Below are 21,608 nucleotides of genomic sequence, written 5' to 3'. Positions count from 1 at the left end.
CGAACGAGACCATTTTTCATGTTCGTTCATTTAACTAAACGAACGATAATTTTTGTTCATGTTCGTTCATTTATTAAATAAACGAACATAAACAAACTTCCCACTGAACAGTTCACGAACGGTTCGCCGAACGTTCAGTTCGTTTACAGTCCTAGTCTCCACCTCTCTAAAATCAAGTTAAATTTTACTAGGTCGTCATATACAGGGTAAAAATGGTCCAACTTCGCATCTGAAAGATCTGTTACATCTCTAGAAGATATAGATGTCCCGAAATTGAAATGACCAATAGCTTCTATGATACAACCTATAGACTTTTCATTCTACAATTGATTTTAGGGTTAGTTTTTGCATGCGAACGCTACAATTTTTCTTGTAGATTATACACTCGAACACCATGCACATTTGGATCGGTGAAAGTCTAGACATATTCCCTTATATATTATTATTATTATTTTTTATTTTTTTATGCTAATCAGTCAATTTTTTATTCTGTCGGAAACAATAACTCATAAAAAACAATTCAAACTAATGTTTTTTTAAGATTAATTAAAACTTGAATTCACCTACTTTTAATTACCTTTGTTTACAAGAATATATTGTCACCTTCGCTGATTGGTTGCTGCAAACAGAAAAAAACCCGACATAAACTATAATTACATGTTGCATCACAAGGGAGAGAAGGAAATAGAAATATAAAATGTTTAGCCCTTTGAACAACAGAAAAGGAAGTAAAATATGTCGATTAAATAGTAACTCCATTTACCACATGGATGATTTTTGTAATTTGGCCTAGAAGGAATAGATATATCCAATTTTTAGCCCTTTAAAAATAGTAACTTCAATTCCAAATTCAAAATGAGATGAAAATTGACTTGTCTACAAGTATCAAACCTTATCCAATACTTGTTTGTCTAGATATGTTGGAGCATTTTAACGATGCATTTTCATACATATTGAGCCTCCCCGAAGAAAGCTAATGTATAAAAATTTAACCGATTAATAACAATAACAGAGACACCATGTTCTATGACAACAATTTCTACATGATTAACAAGAGTACTCCGAGACAACAATTTCACCATGTTCCATTACTGTTTTTAGTACAACGTTGCAAATCAGGCAACCGATGAAATCAAAACACGAATAAGATTTTTTCAAGCCTTAAGTAACTTGTGGGTATCTATTTGGTTACATCTACACAAGTACCCAACCATTGGAGTGGTTTTTTTAGCCATGTTAATGTTATTAGTGTGTGTCAATATATATATATATATCTATATCTATATTTATATATATATATATATATATATATATATATATATATATATATATATATATATATATATATATATATATATATATATATATATATCGTAATTCTAATAAATAAGTAGAACTCTGCCACGTGTCAATCTATAAGACCTCCAAAATAGAGTTTTCCCGCTCATTTTATTCATCTATATTTACGTAAATGTCATACAATCCAAATTCAATAATTCCGGAAAAATCTGCAAACAAATATGTTAATCAATCTTCAGATTCGAAAAACACGCATTAATTTTGAAAGTTTGTTTATTTTGATTGCAAATTAAATCCCTAAAAATCTGCAATATTTATCTTTTTCAAACGTAATCTTCTTAATTCTTATTCTTATTTATTCAAACGTAAATAGCATTCATACGGTTATTTTCTTTTTACCATTCTGCTCCAGACGAATTCTGCTCCATAGTAATATTTGCAAACGTATTCTTCTTCATTCTTCTTGATTCTGCAACGCTTCAAAAATTATAATATCAGGTTAGTGTATTAAAATATCAGCATTACTAATATTTCTAACCTCTTAATTGTCTGATTTACCAGTTTCTATCATTTTTCATTTTATTAGTGATGTTCTTCTTCTTCCTTTTGCTAATTCTTCTTAATCATGTTCTTCTTCTACCTTTTCAGTTTAAAAGACGTAAATGTTAATGAAAATGATTACAAAATACGAAATTAGTAATAAAAATTAGAACTTTATTTTCTTTAAAAAAACTGTTCTTCAAAGCTTTAACTATTACAATATGTGTTTTTTGTTTTGCTGTTTCATTTACTTTGATTTGCTGTTAATTTAAAAGGTTGCTAATTTTCTTCCCAATTCCAAAATCAAATAACAGATCCTTCGTATGATTCATTTAATAACCAAGGCTTCTTTTACTTCAAAATAACCATATTGCCCCTAACTTGATAAGTATTTCATATATCGCAATTAACATTAACAATTAAGACAAATCAATCAATCAATCAATTTGTATAATAAAAATGCGAAATTCTTAGCTTTCTTCCCCAATTCGCATTCTACTGTAAAATTCACATTCTTCATTCACCCTCTTTCTTCGCATGTTCCAGTCATTTTTTTTTTAGTTCATTCGCATTTGAGTTGTTTGTCTCACCAAATACGAAATGAATATTAACTATAATCACATTCGCATCTTTAACCCCAATCCATACAACCTCATATGCGAAACCCAATTTTGATTTGTATTACCAAATGCGAACATTTTTGCTTTTACACGTGAACTGCATTTGACTCCAATATGCGAACATCTTTAACCCCAATCCATACAACCTCAAAGCTTTAACTATTACAATATGTTTTTTTTATTTTGCTGTTTCATTTACTTTGATTTGCTGTTAATTTAAAAGGTTGCTAATTTTCCTTACAATTCTATAATGATTAAATTTATTGCAGAAAATGGAAATAGGAAATAAGGTTTACCTAAATAACATTGACCAGATAGATGAAAAATCGCATATCAAGGTTCGGATGCTTAAAATTTGGAACTTTGTCAGAAATAATAAAGTTTGTTCCATTGAAATGATCATCATGGATGAGGAGGTTTGTTGTATTTGATATATTTTTTATTCATCATTCAATATTAGACATGTTTCATGAACATAATAATTTTTAATTTTTTTTTAAACAGGGTACACAATACCAAGCTCGTGTCTTCAATCAGAATTTCTCCAGATTTCGTCATCTTTTAAAGGAAGATGAAAGTTATATAGTTATAAAACCCAATATGGCTACTGTTACTAATGGTTTTAGTTATACAGGTCATAAACAGACCTTAACTTTGGATTGGAAAAGCATCCTAAAAAAATGTGATGATTTCTCAGGTCCGGTCAATGGATTTATGTTTGTTGACTTTAATTCTATCATAGAACAAACATGCCCAAAAGACACATTCTTTGGTTAGTCATAAAATATTAATAAAATCATTTTTTATCATTTGTTTTTTTGGTTATACATTTTATTATTTAAATATTACGAATTTAATCCTAAACTTTTATTTTTTTGTGGTATCTGTTGTGTAGATGTTATTGGACATATCGTGTCATTTAGGCCTCTTGAAACTTCAAATCCAGTACCATCCAAGCATTATATAAAAGTCACTCTTAGCAACCTAGAGTGAGATTATATTGTATTATTTATTTATTATTTATTATCTTTAATTAATCACAAATTAATATTAATATACTATTTTATGGTTTATTTAGTTCTGTACATCTGAAGGTTACTATTTTTGGAAGTCAAGCATATCAAATTTCAGAATACCTAAAAAATAACCCGACTGTTAATTTTGTTGTTATCGTGATGCAGTTTTTGAAGCTAAACATTTGGAATGGTTTGTATTTAGTCTTTATATATAGATGTTTATAATTACTGTTTTTATATAAATTTTAATAATTGGATATACATTTTTTACAGGTCTTGGTGAAGCTAAAAGTCATTTTGAAGTAACGAAATTGTTCATAAATTCTTACATTTATGAAATAAATGAGTTTAAAAATAAGTTAGTCTCCAATTGTTTTTTATTTTTTTATAATGTATTTTAACTTAAAAAAAAAACACAAAACCTAATATTCATGAATCTAAATTAAACATTACAGGTTGAAATGTCATGACAATTTCGGTATAACTGAAAAAAGCATAACTACACTTCAAAGCTACTCTTCTTCATATACAGATGACTTTAAGGGCAATTTTCCATTAAAAACAATCTGTGAGATCACCGAACCAATTAAGGTATATTGCATTATTTTATATGTTTTACATTTTATTTTTGCATAATTTATTTTAATAATTTTTACATTTTATATGATACAGGAAATGAAGTTTTTATTAGTTGCTTCCATTGTTAATATAAGGCAGAATCTACCATGGTATTATGAAGCATGCAAAAAATGTGGAAAAAAAGTTATCCCTGTTCCCAAAACCAATCATTTGTATACCAACCCCGAGGGAATTTTCGAAACTATGGTTGTCGAGTGTACAAATGCACAATGCAAAAAATCTGAATTTCAGTCAGTTATAAAGTATAGACATATTTATTTCTATTAATTTTGTCAATCTTAAAACAACACTAACAATGACATAATTATTTTTTGTTTTAGGTATATAATTCCAATTAACGTACAAGATTGTACTGGAACCATTGGATTGACTCTTTTTTATAGGGAAGCAAGGAGGTTGTTAAATATAAGTGCCTACGAGTTGAAAAAGATACATGATGCGGTATATTATTCATACCTTTAAAATCAGAAAACATTTACTTAATTTTTTTAATTTATTAAAATATATTTTACAGGCCGGAGACAGTGATGCCCTATTTCCAATGCAACTTAATGTGTTGAAAAACCGCAAGTTTGGTTTTGTTGTAGATATTACAGAATACAATGTCAACAACTATAATAACATCTACACAGTTCTCAGAGTTACAGAAGATATGTCCATTGTTTGTGAATTGGAAAGTAAAATAGAACTTATGGTATGTAATTTTTTATTGTTGAAAATTTACAATTCTTTAATGTTAAAGTACATAACGATTAACATATTTCCATTTTATTTTTTAGAGTAATCAATCTGTCGCCTTAAATCAAGTTGCTTTGGAATCCGATGATGTTGTACAGCCTGTTCAAAAGGTTTTTCATTTTATTTTATAAACTTTTAATTATATTAGTTATTTTTTTTTAGGAATCAAACATTTTTTTTTTAAATTAGGATGTGATCTCACAAACAGACGAAAGTTTTACACCCTCAACAGTTGATAAGTCAACCGCAACAAGTCCTTGCAAAATATCAGGTGATTTGAAGCGCAACCTCCAAGAAATTTATGATGTTGATTCTGGATATGATTTAAGTTCAACTAAGGCTAAAAGAAAGTCAACCGCAGAGGAAACTCCACTCTTGATTCCAAAAATTGAAAAGTGAGTGTCTATCGGTTACAAGACACATTTAATATATTTTGATAATTTGTTTTGGTTATAAAGATATTTTAATTGCTTGGTATGATTTTTATTTTGGGGTATTTAGGATGTCAAATATTATTGGTTTTGAATATTTTTGGATACTTTTATTGTTTTAAATTGAACAAGTTAGTTGATTTTGGTTATAACTCAAATAAAATATATTGCCCCTAACTTGATAAGTATTTCATATATCGCAATTAACAATTAAGACAAATCAATCAATCAATCAATTTGTATAATAAAAATGCGAAATTCTTAGCTTTCTTTCCCAATTCGCATTCTACTGTAAAATTCACATTCTTCATTCACCCTCTTTCTTCGCATGTTCCAGTTATTTTTTTTTTAATTCATTTGCATTTGAGTTGTTTGTCTCACCAAATGTGAAACTAATATTAACCATAATCACATTCGCATCTTTAACCCCAATCCATACAACCTCATATGCGAAACCCAATTTTGATTTGTATTACCAAATGCGAACATTTTTGCTTTTACAGGTGAACTGCATTTGACTCCAATATTGAACAAATCACATTTCACAGTCCTTCTTGACTTCGCATTTTTCTTCACGAATCGTCCCTCAATCAATAACCCAATTAACCCAATTGCTAATCGAAAATCAAAACTTATCTGTTTTCATATGCGAACCCAACTGATTGGCTTTTCAAAATCAAATTCGCAACTCCAAATCGTTCGATTATTCGCCCCAATTCCAAAATCAAATAACAGATCCTTCGTATGATTCATTTAATAACCAAGGCTTCTTTTACTTCAAAATGACCATATTGCCCCTAACTTGATAAGTATTTCATATATCGCAATTAACAATTAAGACAAATCAATCAATCAATCAATTTGTATAATAAAAATGCGAAATTCTTAGCTTTCTTCCCCAATTCGCATTCTACTGTAAAATTCACATTCTTCATTCACCCTCTTTCTTCGCATGTTCCAGTCATTTTTTTTTTAGTTCATTCGCATTTGAGTTGTTTGTGTCACCAAATACGAAATGAATATTAACCATAATCACCTTCGTATCTTTAACCCCAATCCATACAACCTCATATGCGAAACCCAATTTTGATTTGTATTACCAAATGCGAACATTTTTGCTTTTACACGTGAACTGCATTTGACTCCAATATTGAACAAATCACATTTCACAGTCCTTCTTGACTTCGCATTTTTCTTCACGAATCGTCCCTCAATCAATAAACCAATTAACCCAATTACTAATCCAAAATCAAAACTTATCTGTTTTATATACGAACCCAACTGATTGGCTTTTCAAAATCAAATTCGCAACTCCAAATGGTTCGATTATTCGCCCCAATTCCAAAATCAAATAACAGATCCTTCGTATGATTCATTTAATAACCAAGGCTTCTTTTACTTCAAAATAACCATATTGCCCCTAACTTGATAAGTATTTCATATATCGCAATTAACAATTAAGACAAATCAATCAATCAATCAATTTGTATAATAAAAATGCGAAATTCTTAGCTTTCTTCCCCAATTCGCATTCTACTGTAAAATTCACATTCTTCATTCACCCTCTTTCTTCGCATGTTCCAGTCATTTTTTTTTAGTTCATTTGCATTTGAGTTGTTTGTCTCACCAAATACGAAATGAATATTAACCATAATCACCTTCGCATCTTTAACCCCAATCCATACAACCTCATATGCGAAACCCAATTTTGACTTGTATTACCAAATGCGAACATTTTTGCTTTTACACGTGAACTGCATTTGACTCCAATAATGAATATTAACCATAATCACCTTCGCATCTTTATGTTGATTATTTTAAACATGGAACATTTATGTCTATTATTTAGAATAACTATTATTTTTGTCACGATAAATATGTTATTTTTAATAAATAATCAATAACCAATTGTAAACAAAATTTATATCTTTGATTCTCTAAAATTAATTCATACATTTTTGTTATGGTTGCAGCATATTTACTTATCTTCTGTAAATAACCTATATTCAACCAACTATTTCCTAATATTCTATACTTCTTTTTTAGATGAAATTTGAATATTAAACTAATTTTTAGTTGTAATCTTTTAAATTCCAAAAAATCAGGAAGAAAATTATATCTAATAAAGATCCAACAACAATAAAATCATATAATCGTAATCTTTTTCCAATATTCAAGCATATAACTTTAACTCAAAACGTGAAATCCAAAATTTTGAAACACCTCATTCGTCTTCTTAATGGTCAATTGTTTCTGCGATTTTTTTTTTCATTAAGCTTACATCAAACTGCTTCGTTAAAGTTGTAATCCTCATTCCAGTTCTACCTGCAAGATTTCCATATCCATATGTCAGGTTAGTATTATCAGTTTAGATCACTTTGTTTTCTCTATGAATTTATGGTTGAAATTTACAACAATAATCAATATGCTGGAATAGATGTTTTTCTAATTGTAAAAATATAATCTTGAATAAATACATAAGATCAATAAGCAATTTATAATCATCACGATTATCGTGTATCACACAATTTTACCTTCATTGATTCCATGGAGATCTAGGGTTTTAACCCCTGAAATCATCCGAACCCACGATTGGTTGAAATTGGGGAAACAGTAGATTTAAATCGAATAAACCCTAGGTTGGAAATGAGGATGATGAGTCATGATGCTAACATTTTAATAAACAAATTAATAAAGGTAACTTTTTAAATACATTTACTTTATTATCATTATTTATTTACTTCTAACTAACTTCAATTGTATTATATAAACATATTATGTACATAATTTCACATTTCATTTCCTAACCTATGTCTTCTTATGCAGAAAACAACAGTAACATGTACCACATGCAGGCCAAAGAGAAAAGAAGACAAAGAAAAATATATTTGGAAAATAAAAGATCGAAGAAAATAAAAACAATACCAAACGTTCCAAGTATATCATTACAACATCTCTTCAAAAAAACCATTAACTATAACCGTATTAGTATTTTATATTCCATCTTTTACTGTTATATAGTTGAATACATATATTTACAAGTTTTATAAGTTATTTCTATTTGCAGATCAATCAACCAACATTGTTCGTCAAACTCAAAATGTCAATTCATTTACAACACCTGCAAAGCATAACACAACCATACAATACTGTCCTTCCTTAACAGATGTTAGAACTCCATTTTCTAACATTACAAATGTTATAAATCCGTTATCTAACATTACGAATGGTAATTATTTATGGTTTTTAAAATATACTATTATCCATTATGTAAATATTTATTTATTTAGTTAACTATTTTATTTTTATTTTATTCAGATAACATTGGTTTCGATAAATATATCACTTCCAAGTTAGCAAAGAAAAGACAGTACCATGTACTTTCAAATGATATGACATCAAAAAATGCATCTACAGTAACAACTTCTTCATCATCAATCAAGTTAAATCCAGGATGTCATAAATTAAAAACGAAGACAAGACATTTATCCCCTATCCCATTGATTGATTTGACAGAAGATGTAGAAAATATACATCAAGTGAACAATGAAAATCTTATAGTTGGTATCTCAAATGGTAATGAAAAAATAAAATCCATTTTACATTTCAGATACTATGTTCTATATAATTATAAAATTCATTGATATTTTATTCAACGCTTTTATTTTACAGAATATTTGGATCATGGTGATCAAGATGTTGTATGTCAAACATGTCGTGCAAAGTTATGGAGAAATGAATCCATTAGAGGTAAAGAAAATGGAAACACGGATTATTCATTATGTTGTGGTTACGGCAAAGTTCAACTTCCAGACTTAAAGAATGCACCCCCTACTTATGAAAGAATGTTTCGAAATATGGATTCAAAAAGCAAACACTTCATGAAAAACATTCGACGTTACAATTCAATGTTTTCTTTCACGTCGATGGGTGGTAAAATTGACTCTTCAATCAATAGAGGAAACGCTCCTTACATTTTCAGATTGGGTGGTCAAAATTATCATAGTATTGGAAGTCTTTTTCCAGCAAAAGGATCGGAACCAAAATTCTCTCAGTTATACATTTATGACACTGACAACGAAATTACAAATAGACAAAGATGTTTTCGGTATTTTCTCAAACTTCTTATTCATAATCTATTATTATTATTATTATATATCTATATATATATATATATATATATATATATATATATATATATATATATTATGTATATATTACTAATATTATGTATATATTACTAATATTATGTATAAATTTATTTATTTTAGTGGTGACAAAGATCAATCAACATCAACTGATAGTGATATTGTTAAAGATATTAAGGTGATGTTGGATTCAAATAATGTCTTGGTTAGATCTTATAGAATGGTAAGAGATACTTTTCAAAAAAATCCAGAAGTTGATATGAAATTACGACTTATCGGGAGAAGGGAGCAAGATGGAAGAACATATAACCTACCGACTGCTTCTGAGGTTGCTGCTTTAATAATTGGTGACATTTCGGATTCAATCGAAAAGAGGGATATCGTCGTTCAAACAAAAAATGGTTGTCTACAACGTATCAGTGAATTGCATCCTTCGTACCTTCCTCTCCAATATCCATTGCTATTTCCATATGGGGATGATGGTTATAGTGTTGACATTCTTCATAGAAGTGTGTCATTTACGACCAACAGCAAGCGTGCGAAATGTACAATGAGAGAATATTTCGCTTATAGGATTCAAGACAGAGATCATTCATTCTCTCTCATACTTAATTCAAGAAGGTTGTTTCAACAATTTCTGGTAGATGCCTATACTATGATGGAAACGGAGAGAATGTACTACATACGTAGGCAACAACATGTTCTTAGATGTGATTCTTATGAAAATTTACGTAACCAAAAAGCTCAAGGAACGACTGATATCTCGAATGTCGGCCAACGTGTCATATTACCTTCATCCTTTACCGGAGGTGCACGCTATATGCTGCAAAACTATTTGGATGCCATGTCACTATGTAAATGGTTTGGATATCCTGATTTCTTCATAACCTTTACGTGTAATCCCAAATGGCCTGAGATTAAAAGGTTTCTTAAGGATACTTCACTTCAACCAGAAGACAGACCTGATATACTATGTAGGTTGTTTAAGATCAAGCTTGATGCATTCATTAAAGACTTAAGGGAGAATCAAATTTTCGGCAAAGTTTAAGCATGTAATTAAAACTATATTTTTAATTTTTTTATAAAACATTGATCTTATTATTATATTTTAAATATGTTTTGATATCTAATCACATTCTCTTTTATTTTTTGTCAAATTCTTTTACAGATGTTTATACCATTGAATTTCAAAAAAGAGGTTTGCCGCATAGTCATATATGTCTATTCATGCATTCTGACAACAAGCTACCAACTGTTGAACTTATCGATCCAATAATTTCAGCAGAGATACCAGACAGAATTGAAGATCCTGAATTGTATTCACTTGTAAATGAGTTTATGATTCATGGTCCATGTGGAGCTGAAAATATGAATTATCCATGCATGGTGGATAAAAAGTGCTCTAAAAACTTTCCAAAACAATTCATTAATCATTCGTCTGTTGATCATAATGGTTTTCCGTTATATAGGCGAAGAAACGATGGTCATTTTGTAGAAAAATCAGGTGTAAGGTTGGATAATAGAAATGTTGTTCCATACAACAAATATCTATTGAAAAGATATCAGGCACATATTAATATTGAATGGTGCAATCAGGGATCTTCTATAAAGTATTTGTTTAAATACATAAATAAGGGTCCTGATAGAGCTACAGTTGCTGTTGTACCAACCAACAATGAATGTGAAAATAATGATGCGGTCGATGAAATAGCTGAATATTACGATTGTAGATATTTATCAGCATGTGAAGCATCATGGCGAATTTTTAGATATGATGTTCATTGCAGATATCCTTCTGTTGTTAGACTACCTTTTCATCTTCCTAATCAACAACAGATTGTATATGGCGAAGATGATGATATTGATGATGTTCTTGACAAACCTTCTGTTGTCGCTTCAAAGTTCACAGCTTGGATGGAGTGTAATGCAATCGACAGTGAAGCACGAAAACTCACATATGTTGAATTCCCTACAAAGTTTGTTTGGATATTAAATGGTCGGTTTTGGAAGCGAAGGAAAGTAGGAAAAGCCATCGGTAGAATTCATTCAGTTTCACCTAAACTAGGTGAAGCATATTTCTTAAGGATTCTTTTAAATAAAGTAAAATGACCAACATCATTTGATGAAATTCGCACGGTAAATGGAGAAACACATTCTTCTTTTAGAGATGCCTGTTATGCACTCGGGCTATTAGATGATGACAAGGAATACATTTATGCAATTAAAGAAGCAAGTCATTCTGGATCTGGTTTTTATCTACGCTTTTTATTTGCTACATTGTTGATGTGTAATAGTATGTCTAAACCAGAGATCGTTTGGGAAAATACATGGGAATATTTGGCAGATGGAATTCTATATAGCCAACGACGAAGATTTAAGTCAGCAGGTATTACATTTTTTCTTATTTTTTAAAATTAATTTATTTTTATTTTTCAACACCCATTAAATAATTAGTAATGAAATTATTAAATATCAACCACGTATTTTATTAATTATTTAATATTTTCGTGCAGAATTGTCTCTCGGAGTAGATGAACTTAAGAACTTAACTTTGTTCGAAATACAACAAATTTTACTTCGAAACAACTCTACTCTCAAAAACTTCAAAAACATGCCATACCCAGATGTTGAATCCGTTTCTTCTTCAAACAATCGACTTATCACCGAGGAACTAGATTACGACATTCCCGTGATAAAGAATGACTATGATCGTATGTTTCTTGCATTAACAAATGAGCAACGGAACATTTTCCTAAACATCAAGAGTGCTATTCAACAAAATAAAGGAGGTGTCTTCTTTGTTTACGGGTATGGTGGAACGGGTAAAACTTTTTATGGAAAACAATATCTACAGCAATTAGATCTGAAGGAAATATTGTATTAAATGTTGCTTCAAGTGGTATTGCTTCCTTATTATTGCCCGGTGGTAGAATAGCACACTCTCGATTTATAATTCCATTTGAGCTTACAGAGGATTCTTTTTGTAACATAAATCCAGACGGTGAGTTGGCAAGCTTAATAAGGAAAACCTCTTTGATAATTTGGGATGAAGCACCTATGGTCCATAAGCATGCATTTGAAGCTTTAGATCGAACTTTGAAGGATTTATTAAGGTGTGTAAATTCAACCATCTCAAATATTCCATTTGGAGGGAAAGTTATTGTCTTTGGAGGAGATTTTAGACAAATTCTACCTGTTGTGCCGGGTGGCAGTAGACAGAACATTGTAAATGCTTCTTTGAGTTCATATTTATGGGAACATTGCAAAGTCCATAGATTAACAAAAAACATGAGGCTAACTGTTGGAAGGGATCAATCAGATATAGGAAAAATAAGAGATTTTGCAAATTGGTTGTTGGATATAGGAGAAGGAAAACTTGGTGGTCCGAACGACGGTGAAACGATTATCGATATTTCGGATGATATTCTCATTAATGATTCACATGATCCTATAGGTTCCTTAATTGAGTTTGTATATCCTTCAATTTTAGAGTACTATAGCGATATAAATTATTTCCAAGAAAGAGCGATACTTGCTCCAAAAAATGAAGTTGTCCAGGAAATAAACGACCGTTTACTTAAGAAGTTTCCAGGAGATCAAGTTGAATATTTAAGTTCAGACTGCATATGTGAATCCGAATTTCTCCATGATCAATTTGATGCAAATCTATACTCTCCTGATGTATTAAATGGACTCAAAGTATCCGGTTTACCAAATCATAAATTAGTTTTAAAAATTGGTGTTCCAGTAATGTTACTGAGAAATATTGATCAGAAAAACGGCTTATGTAATGGCACAAGACTACAGGTGTTATCATTGGGCAAACGTGTTATTGAGGCACGTATAATAACTGGAACTAATATTGGAAATCGGACTTTTATTCCAAGAATGTCTTTAACTCCATCAGAAAAAAAGATTCCCTTCAAATTCACAAGAAGACAGTTTCCTTTGGCTGTATGTTTTCCAATGACTATTAACAAAAGTCAAGGACAATCGTTGTCAAAGGTTGGTCTGTTTCTGAAAGATCCAGTTTTTTCACATGGACAATTGTATGTTGCCTTATCTAGAGTTCAGAGTAGAGAGGGATTAAAATTATTAATTTTAGATAAAGATGACAAACTCACAAATAAAACTTCCAATGTTGTTTATAAGGAAGTTTTTCGAAATTTGTAGCCAACTTTTTTGTAACGTCGTTTTATTCAATTTTAGGAAATCACACTTAATCCATCATATTACTGTATTTTTTTATAATTACGTATTGTTGTATTTTATGTTAATTTCATTACACACATTGGTATTGTATCATCTGCATATGTCCAATTAGAATGATGAATAAAAAAAATAGTTTTCAAAAATCTTCATTCCTAATTAAATACTTCTCATTTAGTTAGTAATTAAATAATTACCAATAAAAAAAATTATTTAAATATTCAATATTACAATTTATAAGTTATCAGAATTATTGATATAATATTTTATTAAATAATTAATTTTTAAATTCAATTAAAAAACAGCACCCGTGGGTTCCACGGGTTTTAACCTAGTATATATATATATATATATATATATATATATATATATATATATATATATATATATATATATATATATATATATATATGGCCGGTGTATGCTAGGGACAAGCAGGACATTTGAACATGACCCAAAAATTTTAAGGGCCCAATTTTATTATTATTATTATTATTATTATTATTTTTAATATTGTTGGTGCTTCAATCCTTCTTCCTCGTTAGTTTTGAGAAGTTTGAAAGCCCTCGGTGTTCCTTTTTTCATTCCCACGATTGGAATTTGCATCTGTTTACAGGTAATTTACTTTCTACTACGGTATTTTCGATATTTATGATTATGTGATTACTTAATTTCGATCTTCTGTTTTATATGTGTAAATTTTATTTGAAGTGATATTACATACCTTCAAGAACTGGTGTGTCTAGTTGAAGTAAGCAAAGTCCCAATCATACAACATTTTTCTATTTTGCATTGTTTAATGGTTTTCCTAATTACATATTAACTTATTTAGTCATCTGGCTAACAGGGAGTCCATTTTCTCGACTCCTAAATGAAAATCAAATCTTATATTATTGTGTTCTCCTTCTTAGGTTAGTTCTTTCATATGTTATATGTTTTAAAATAGAATATTAAAACATAGTGTAGTGACTCATATTCTGTTCCATTATACTATTTTATTATTTGTAATGGTTACGTTGTTGCTCTAAATAACTTATGATTCACACTTTGATATGAGAAAAACAAATTTCTGTATCGTCTTTAAAAAAAACATCAGTTTATTATTTAATTCGTCATATGTTAGGGCCTAAGGGCTTTTTTTGAGGTTCGTCCTTTGCACTTGAATCCTCAGGACCGATATATATATATAGTTAGGTTCATGTAAAACAATTATATTTTTTGTGACGAGGAGACGCAATTCTAACCACTTATTTTGTTTTTAAAAGAACATTTTTAAGATGCAGAATAATTGAAAATTTTCGAAAAAATATTACTATTATTTTCGTCACTTTTTTATCCAAAAAAAAATTTTAAAATAAAAAATAAATAAAATAAATAAAAAAATGACCGTTTTTTAAATATTTGTGAAATACTCTAGTAGAATATATAATAATATAATAGAATATTAGAATATTTAAATATCTGACAAATCTACTAGAATAGTAGAATATTCTAAGATTCTAAAAATCACATTGGAATATTTACAATGTAATATTCTATAAAAAAAATTTAACGTATCTTAAAAAAAAATGTTAATTTTTTTTAGATAAAGAAAATGACGAAATAATAACTAAAAAATGATTTTTTTATCTTTCTTTTTATTTTGCATTTTAAAATTATTTTTAGATTGCATCTTACACTTTCACAAAATTAATATGGTCTCAAACAAACATAATCCTATATATATATATATATATATATATATATATATATATATATATATATATATATATGTGTGTGTGTGTGTGTGTGTGTGTGTGTGTGTGTTTATTCTAATAAAAGAATAGTTTTAATCTCCTTTTAACATGTATCATTATATTAGGCCTTCTAATTAATACATATTTTTTTTTATCATGTATCACCCTATTAAACATCTTAATTAATGCATACCCCTTGTCAACCTACTAATTTTCTATTTCAAATTTTAAAATTTTCACTTTAATTACAATAAATTAATAACAATGGAATAAAAATTAAAATAAAATTAGTATAAATTATAACGTGATATAATTTTACATATTATTTAAATTAACGATTATAATTGATTAATAATTTTGTGTTCTAACTATTAAAGTTTAATTAATTTTGTAGCTGTAGTTTCACGGATTATAAACTAATATATATATATATATATATATATATATATATATATATATATATATATATATATATATATATATATATATATATATATATATGCTAAAGTGAATATATCTAACAACCTTATATAAGGTTAGGTACCTAACCACATCATAGTACGTAATTTTGTATCATATCTGCATTGTAATCACGTAAAATTCTTAAAATTCAACCTTATAACTTGATTGCCTCCAAAATCTTTGGACTTTTACCATTATCTTCCTTCAAATGACGTCTTTCTATCGGAGACCCACTGGTGGGCTTCATATACTGCCGTTACAAATCAAATGGTGTAGGAGGAATATAATGATGAATGTTTGAAAATCTTGGAATAAATCAAGTTAAGGGTCGAAGTTTAAAAACTTTAGACGATTGCAGTGGAATTATAATGCAAAACAATGTAGTATAATGCTAATATATATATATATATATATATATATATATATATATATATATATATATATATATATATATATATATATATATATATATATATATATATATATATATTAGCATCCTAATATAGCCAACCACAATTCAATTCATAAACATGATAACCCCATCAAGTAAAGAATCGCCGCAAACAAAAAAATAACAAAACTGAAGTAACCTATAATTCTTCAAGCATATCGATAAAACAAACACAAAAAGTCCTAAAACAGAGTACAAGAATATTTATTGCCTCAATTTTGGTACGTGAGAGAAATAGAGCCACACCAAGAGTATACCACTTGTTCACTAGCACCCTCAACTTGACTCAACAATGCCCTAATAAGTAAACATTTTACATGTAGGATTGTTATTGTCGTTAAAAAGTAAAGAATTAGCAAACAATGTACAAGGGAAGGGAGGATTGGCAAGTTGTTATTACTGATACATCAAAATAGCCTAATTCAAATTAAACGGTCAAACTGAAGAAATAAATAAAAGAACAACCTTTAGTTGCAATTTCCCCAAAGTAAATGTAATAGTTTACACCTCAAGTGTAATATTATAAAAAGTAGGTGTGCTACCGTGTATTATACGGGTTTATAAAAAAGTTTAATATAAAATTATAAGAATTACATATTTTTTAAAATAATAATTTTACATAAATACAAAAAATATAATAAATAAAGCAAATAATAAAGGTTGTAGAGCATTTATTATGAAATTTAATAGAATGATCTACTTTACATATATAAATCTACTTTACATATATAAATCTCATTAAAATGTGGATTTTAAATTTAAGAAAAATAAAAAATTTAAGAAAATAACAAGTGGAAAATAAATAATTTAAAAACTCTTAGAAAATGACATGTATCAAATTCAATGAGAACTTGACATTTGGTAAAATTGATTTTCATTTATTAGGTTTGATTAGATGTATTAATATTACGAAATAACACAATCAGGTGAGAAACCGTCAACAGGTAAGAAATTAGCATTTTGATGTTTCTTCAGTTGGAGGTTGGCAAGGGAAGAAAAAAATTAAAACTCCAATTATAACAATTTCATGAATTACATTAACAAAAAAGAAACATAGAGATTCCAATCCTATAAGGTCATGTTGGGTTTTCTATTGGGTTTTTTAGCCCATTAGGAAAACCCACTTATTTAGCCCATGTATATATATGTGGGACATGCCCTTATTTCACTAACACACAAAAAGGTTTTCAGCCACCAAGAGAGTTACAGAGAGTAAGAAGCAAAAGAGGGTTTTTCTTAATTCCCGTTTTTGAAGATACACCTTCAGTGTTTGGTAATTTCCCAGAGATTCAACGGTCCGTTTCCTTTGATTTTTGGACAGCAGCTTCCTAACACCTAGGCCTTCAGATCCAACGGTTGAATTTCCGAGATCAGCTCCAGAGACTCAGGAATCGTTGCCTCTGTTTGCAGCTGGAAATCAAGAACGTTTTTAGTGATATTCTTCTTTGTCTTTGCTTATTTGATTCCATATGCTTGATGTGATTTAGTTCCAAGTATATGATGATTATTGTATGCATCTAGTACATCTAGAGAAGATTTTTGTATTGCTCAAATATTGGTGATAGTGGATTTGAAGTGGCTCTAGTAGTCCCGTGGTTTTACTCTCCTTTCTTGAGAGGTTTCCACGCTAAAATTCCGGTGTCGTTATTGGTTGATTACTTATAGTTTTGGGTTGATTATATTGATCATATAACTTGCATTGGGGCTGTTTTGTTGCAAGTAAAATCTCCTATTTGTTTGCATCCTAAAAGGTTCATTCAAGACGGGCATAGTTTAGTCAAACGAAGTATTATTCCGCATTGTTGTTTACCGTTGTGGCTGCGTTTTTCCCATCAGATTGGTATCAGAGCCTGGTTCTTGTTATTAGGTTACTTGTTTGAACAATGGAAGCTAATACAAATAGGATTGTAAATTTGAATGGTTCTAATTATCATGTTTGGAGAGGCAAGATGGAAGACCTTCTTTATGTGAAGGATTATTACATGCCTGTGTTTGATACTGAAAAACCCAATGATAAAACAGATGCAGAGTGGAATATTTTGCATAGAAAAGTTTGTGGGTATATTCGATAATGAGTTGATGATAATGTTTTGAACCATATTAGCGCGGAAACTCATGCTCGTACTTTGTGGAACAAACTTGAGCAGTTGTATGCTCGGAACACCGAGAACAATAAATTGTTCCCGATTAAACAGTTGATTGGCTTGAAGTACCGTGATGGAAATCCTATTAGTGATCATTTGAATTCTTTCCAGGGAATTATTAATCAGCTTGCAGGAATGGGTATCAAGTTTGAAGATGAGTTACAAGGTTTATGGCTCCTTGGCACTTTACCAGATTCTTGGGAAATTTTTAGGACATCCTTGTCCAACTATGCACCAGATGGTATTATCACCATGGAATTAGCTAAAGGAGGTGTTTTAAATGAAGAGATGAGAAGAAAGTCACAAGGTTCCTCTTCACATTCAGATGTCTTGGTCACAGAAAGCAGGGGGAGAAGTCAAAGTAGAGGTCCGCATAACAAAGGGAAGCATCGCAGTAAATCTAAAGGAAAGTTTGCTGACTATGAGTGCAATCATTGTGGTAGAAAAGGGCACACAATACGATTCTGCAAACAATTGAAAAGGGAGAACAAGAAGGCAAATTACAACAATCAAAAGAACAACCACAAGAAAGATGATGGTGATAATGATACTGCTGAAGTTAACACTGCTACCGAAGAGTTCTTTATTTGTTGTGATTATGATATGGTCAATCTTGCACATGATGATTCGAGTTGGGTTGTTGACAGTGGTGCTACTTTTCATGTGACATCACAAAGGGATTTTTACAAATCTTACACTCCTGATTATTTTGGGAATGTTAAGATGGGTAATAATGGGTTATCAAAGATTGTTGGAGTCGGAGATATTTGTTTGAAGTTTGAGACTGGGATGGAGTTGGTTTTACACAATGTAAAACATGTTCCAGATATTAGACTTAGTTTGATCTTTGCTGGCTTACTTGATGATGACGGTTACCATAGTACCTTTGGTGGTGGCACTTGGAAACTCACTCGTGGTTCTTTTGATTGTGGCAAGAGGTGAAAGAAGCTCAAAGTTATACATGACACACCCGAAGATCTCCAAAGAATCGATCCATGCATCGATACATTGTGACATGACCGATTTGTGGCATAAGAGACTTGGTCACATGAGTGAAAAGGGGATGTCTTTGTTGTTGAAGAAAAATGTGTTGACCGGTGTGCATGATGTGAATTTGAAGAGATGTTCTCATTGTCTGGAAAGTAAGCAAAATAGAGTTTCCTTTAAGAGTCATCCTCCTTCCAGGAAGGAGAATATACTTGATCTGGTACATTCCAATGTATGTGGTCCCATGAAGACTAGGACACTTGGGGGTTGCTTATATTTTGTCACATTCATCGATGACTATTCAAGGAAGGTATGGGTTTATACTTTGAAGACTAAAGATCAAGTATTGCATATGTTTAAGCAGTTTCATGCCTTGGTTGAGAGACAAACTGGGAAGAAATTGAAGTGTGTTCGGACAGATAATAGCGGTGAATACATTAGTCCTTTTGATGGTTATTTTATAGAGCAAGGTATTCGGCACCAAAAGACTCCTCCAAAGACACCACAGTTGAACGGTTTAGCAGAACGGATGAATAGAACATTGGGTAAAAGAGTTAGATGTTTGATTTCACATGCACGATTACCTGATTCTTTTTGGGGAGAAGCTTTGAATATAGCGGTACATGTTATTAATCTTACTCCTTGTGTTCCTTTGTCTTTTGATGTTTCTGACAGGGTTTGGAGTGGAAAAGATGTTTCGTATCGTCATTTACGGGTCTTTGGATGCAAGGCTTTTGTGCATATTCCCAAAGATGAAAGATCAAAGCTTGAAGTGAAGACCAAGCCGTGTATATTCCTTGGTTATGGCCAAGATGAATTCGGTTACAGGTTATTGTAGATGTAAAATTGTAAAAGTCGAATATAGTGTTTTGTATTGTTTCGCATTTTATGTTATTTTACTAAGTTATATTTCTGCGAAGTATAATGTTTAGACTTAGTATATTTTTTGTACACTCATGTTCCCTATAAATAGGAACTGAGGTTAGAAGTAGAAGATAACTTTTGTAAACTCAATTATCCTTCTGCTTATTTCTGTAATCAGTCTTCATCAATATGAGATCTGATTAATATTTACTCTTCGTGTTCTAACTCTAGATTACTCAAATCATACTTTGTTTACTTAAATCTCGATAACAATTCTCTTCAATTGGTATCAGAGCAGGATTCAAACTGCATCGATCTGATTTTCGTCTTAGAATCATTTGCTTTTTGAGTTGCAATTTCACTCAAAATTTTCCGCGCATTTTGGTTTTGAAAATCTCATTTGATCTTCAGATTTGAATTGATTCTGTCTTTGAATTGTTTAGTCGAGTAATCGATCAGTGATTTGTGATCAATTTAATTGATCAAATTCTCAATTTCATCAAATTTTTCAAGCTTTCTGAAAAATTTCTGTGTTCATCAATGGCAAACTTCAACATGAATACAATGACTTCCTTCTCTCACTTGCTTGGTTCTTCAACCAAAATTCTGATGTTAATTCCAAAATACTATGATCAGTGGGCTGATAGAATGGAAGATTACTTAAATGGAATTGATGAAGAACTTTGGAATTGTATCGATGGAACAATGCAAGCTCCTGTTAATGTTCAACCAATTGGTCCATCTGCTACATCTATTGAAGTTGTTGATCAACAAAAACGGTTGAAGAATAATGAAAAGAGGTGCATGAGGGAACTAAGAGGTGCTCTTCCTCATGTGGTTTATAATTACATTCGTAGTTGTAAAACAGCAAAGGAAATCTGGAACACTCTAAAAGAGAAGTATCAGGGTAGCGAAAAGATGAAGATCAATTTTGTGAAGCAATGTCTAGTTGAACTGAAAGGATTCAGACAAAAGGATGATGAAACTCTTGAAAATTACTATGATCGTCTGAATGAGCTTATATTTCGCTGCAATAGATATGGAATCACTAGGTCTCTCATGGAGTTCAATTTGACATTCATTGTGGGTCTTCGTAAAGAATGGCAAAGTGTGAGCATGATGATTAAGAATCAACAGAGTTTTGATTCAACTCGTCTAAATGATCTCTACAATCAGCTGAAAACACATGAATGTGAAGTTTCTGAAATATATGAAGAATCAAAACAAAGTATTGGAGGTCCTTTGGCTCTTGTTTCAAAGGTAACAGAAGCTGATGTTAATGAAAAAGATGGTTCAGATGATGAAGGATTTTTGATGAACTCTG

The 21,608-nt window shown here is 30.2% G+C and overlaps 2 long non-coding RNA genes and 1 pseudogene across 2 annotated transcripts; all 3 read left to right on the top strand.

Moving 5' to 3' along the window:
* Positions 1-3,156: 3,156 nt before the first annotated feature.
* On the top strand, positions 3,157-3,667 carry LOC145047215 (uncharacterized). The gene is made up of 3 exons (XR_013682158.1): positions 3,157-3,231; positions 3,355-3,448; positions 3,538-3,667. It is a non-coding gene; the product is annotated as an uncharacterized LOC145047215 (long non-coding RNA).
* A 340-nt stretch (positions 3,668-4,007) lies between these two features.
* Positions 4,008-13,604, top strand: LOC145045367 (uncharacterized; annotated as a pseudogene).
* A 490-nt stretch (positions 13,605-14,094) lies between these two features.
* On the top strand, positions 14,095-20,494 carry LOC145045285 (uncharacterized). Its single transcript, XR_013681798.1, has 2 exons — positions 14,095-14,256; positions 20,096-20,494. It is a non-coding gene; the product is annotated as an uncharacterized LOC145045285 (long non-coding RNA).
* The last annotated feature ends 1,114 nt before the right edge of the window (positions 20,495-21,608 follow it).

The sequence above is a fragment of the Lactuca saligna genome, chromosome 5 (assembly GCF_052625555.1).
Source record: "Lactuca saligna cultivar CGN05327 chromosome 5, ASM5262555v1, whole genome shotgun sequence".
Lineage (NCBI taxonomy): Eukaryota > Viridiplantae > Streptophyta > Magnoliopsida > Asterales > Asteraceae > Lactuca > Lactuca saligna.
The sequence above is the reverse complement of the archived record's forward strand: the minus strand, read 5'-3'. Positions and strand labels throughout refer to the sequence as shown.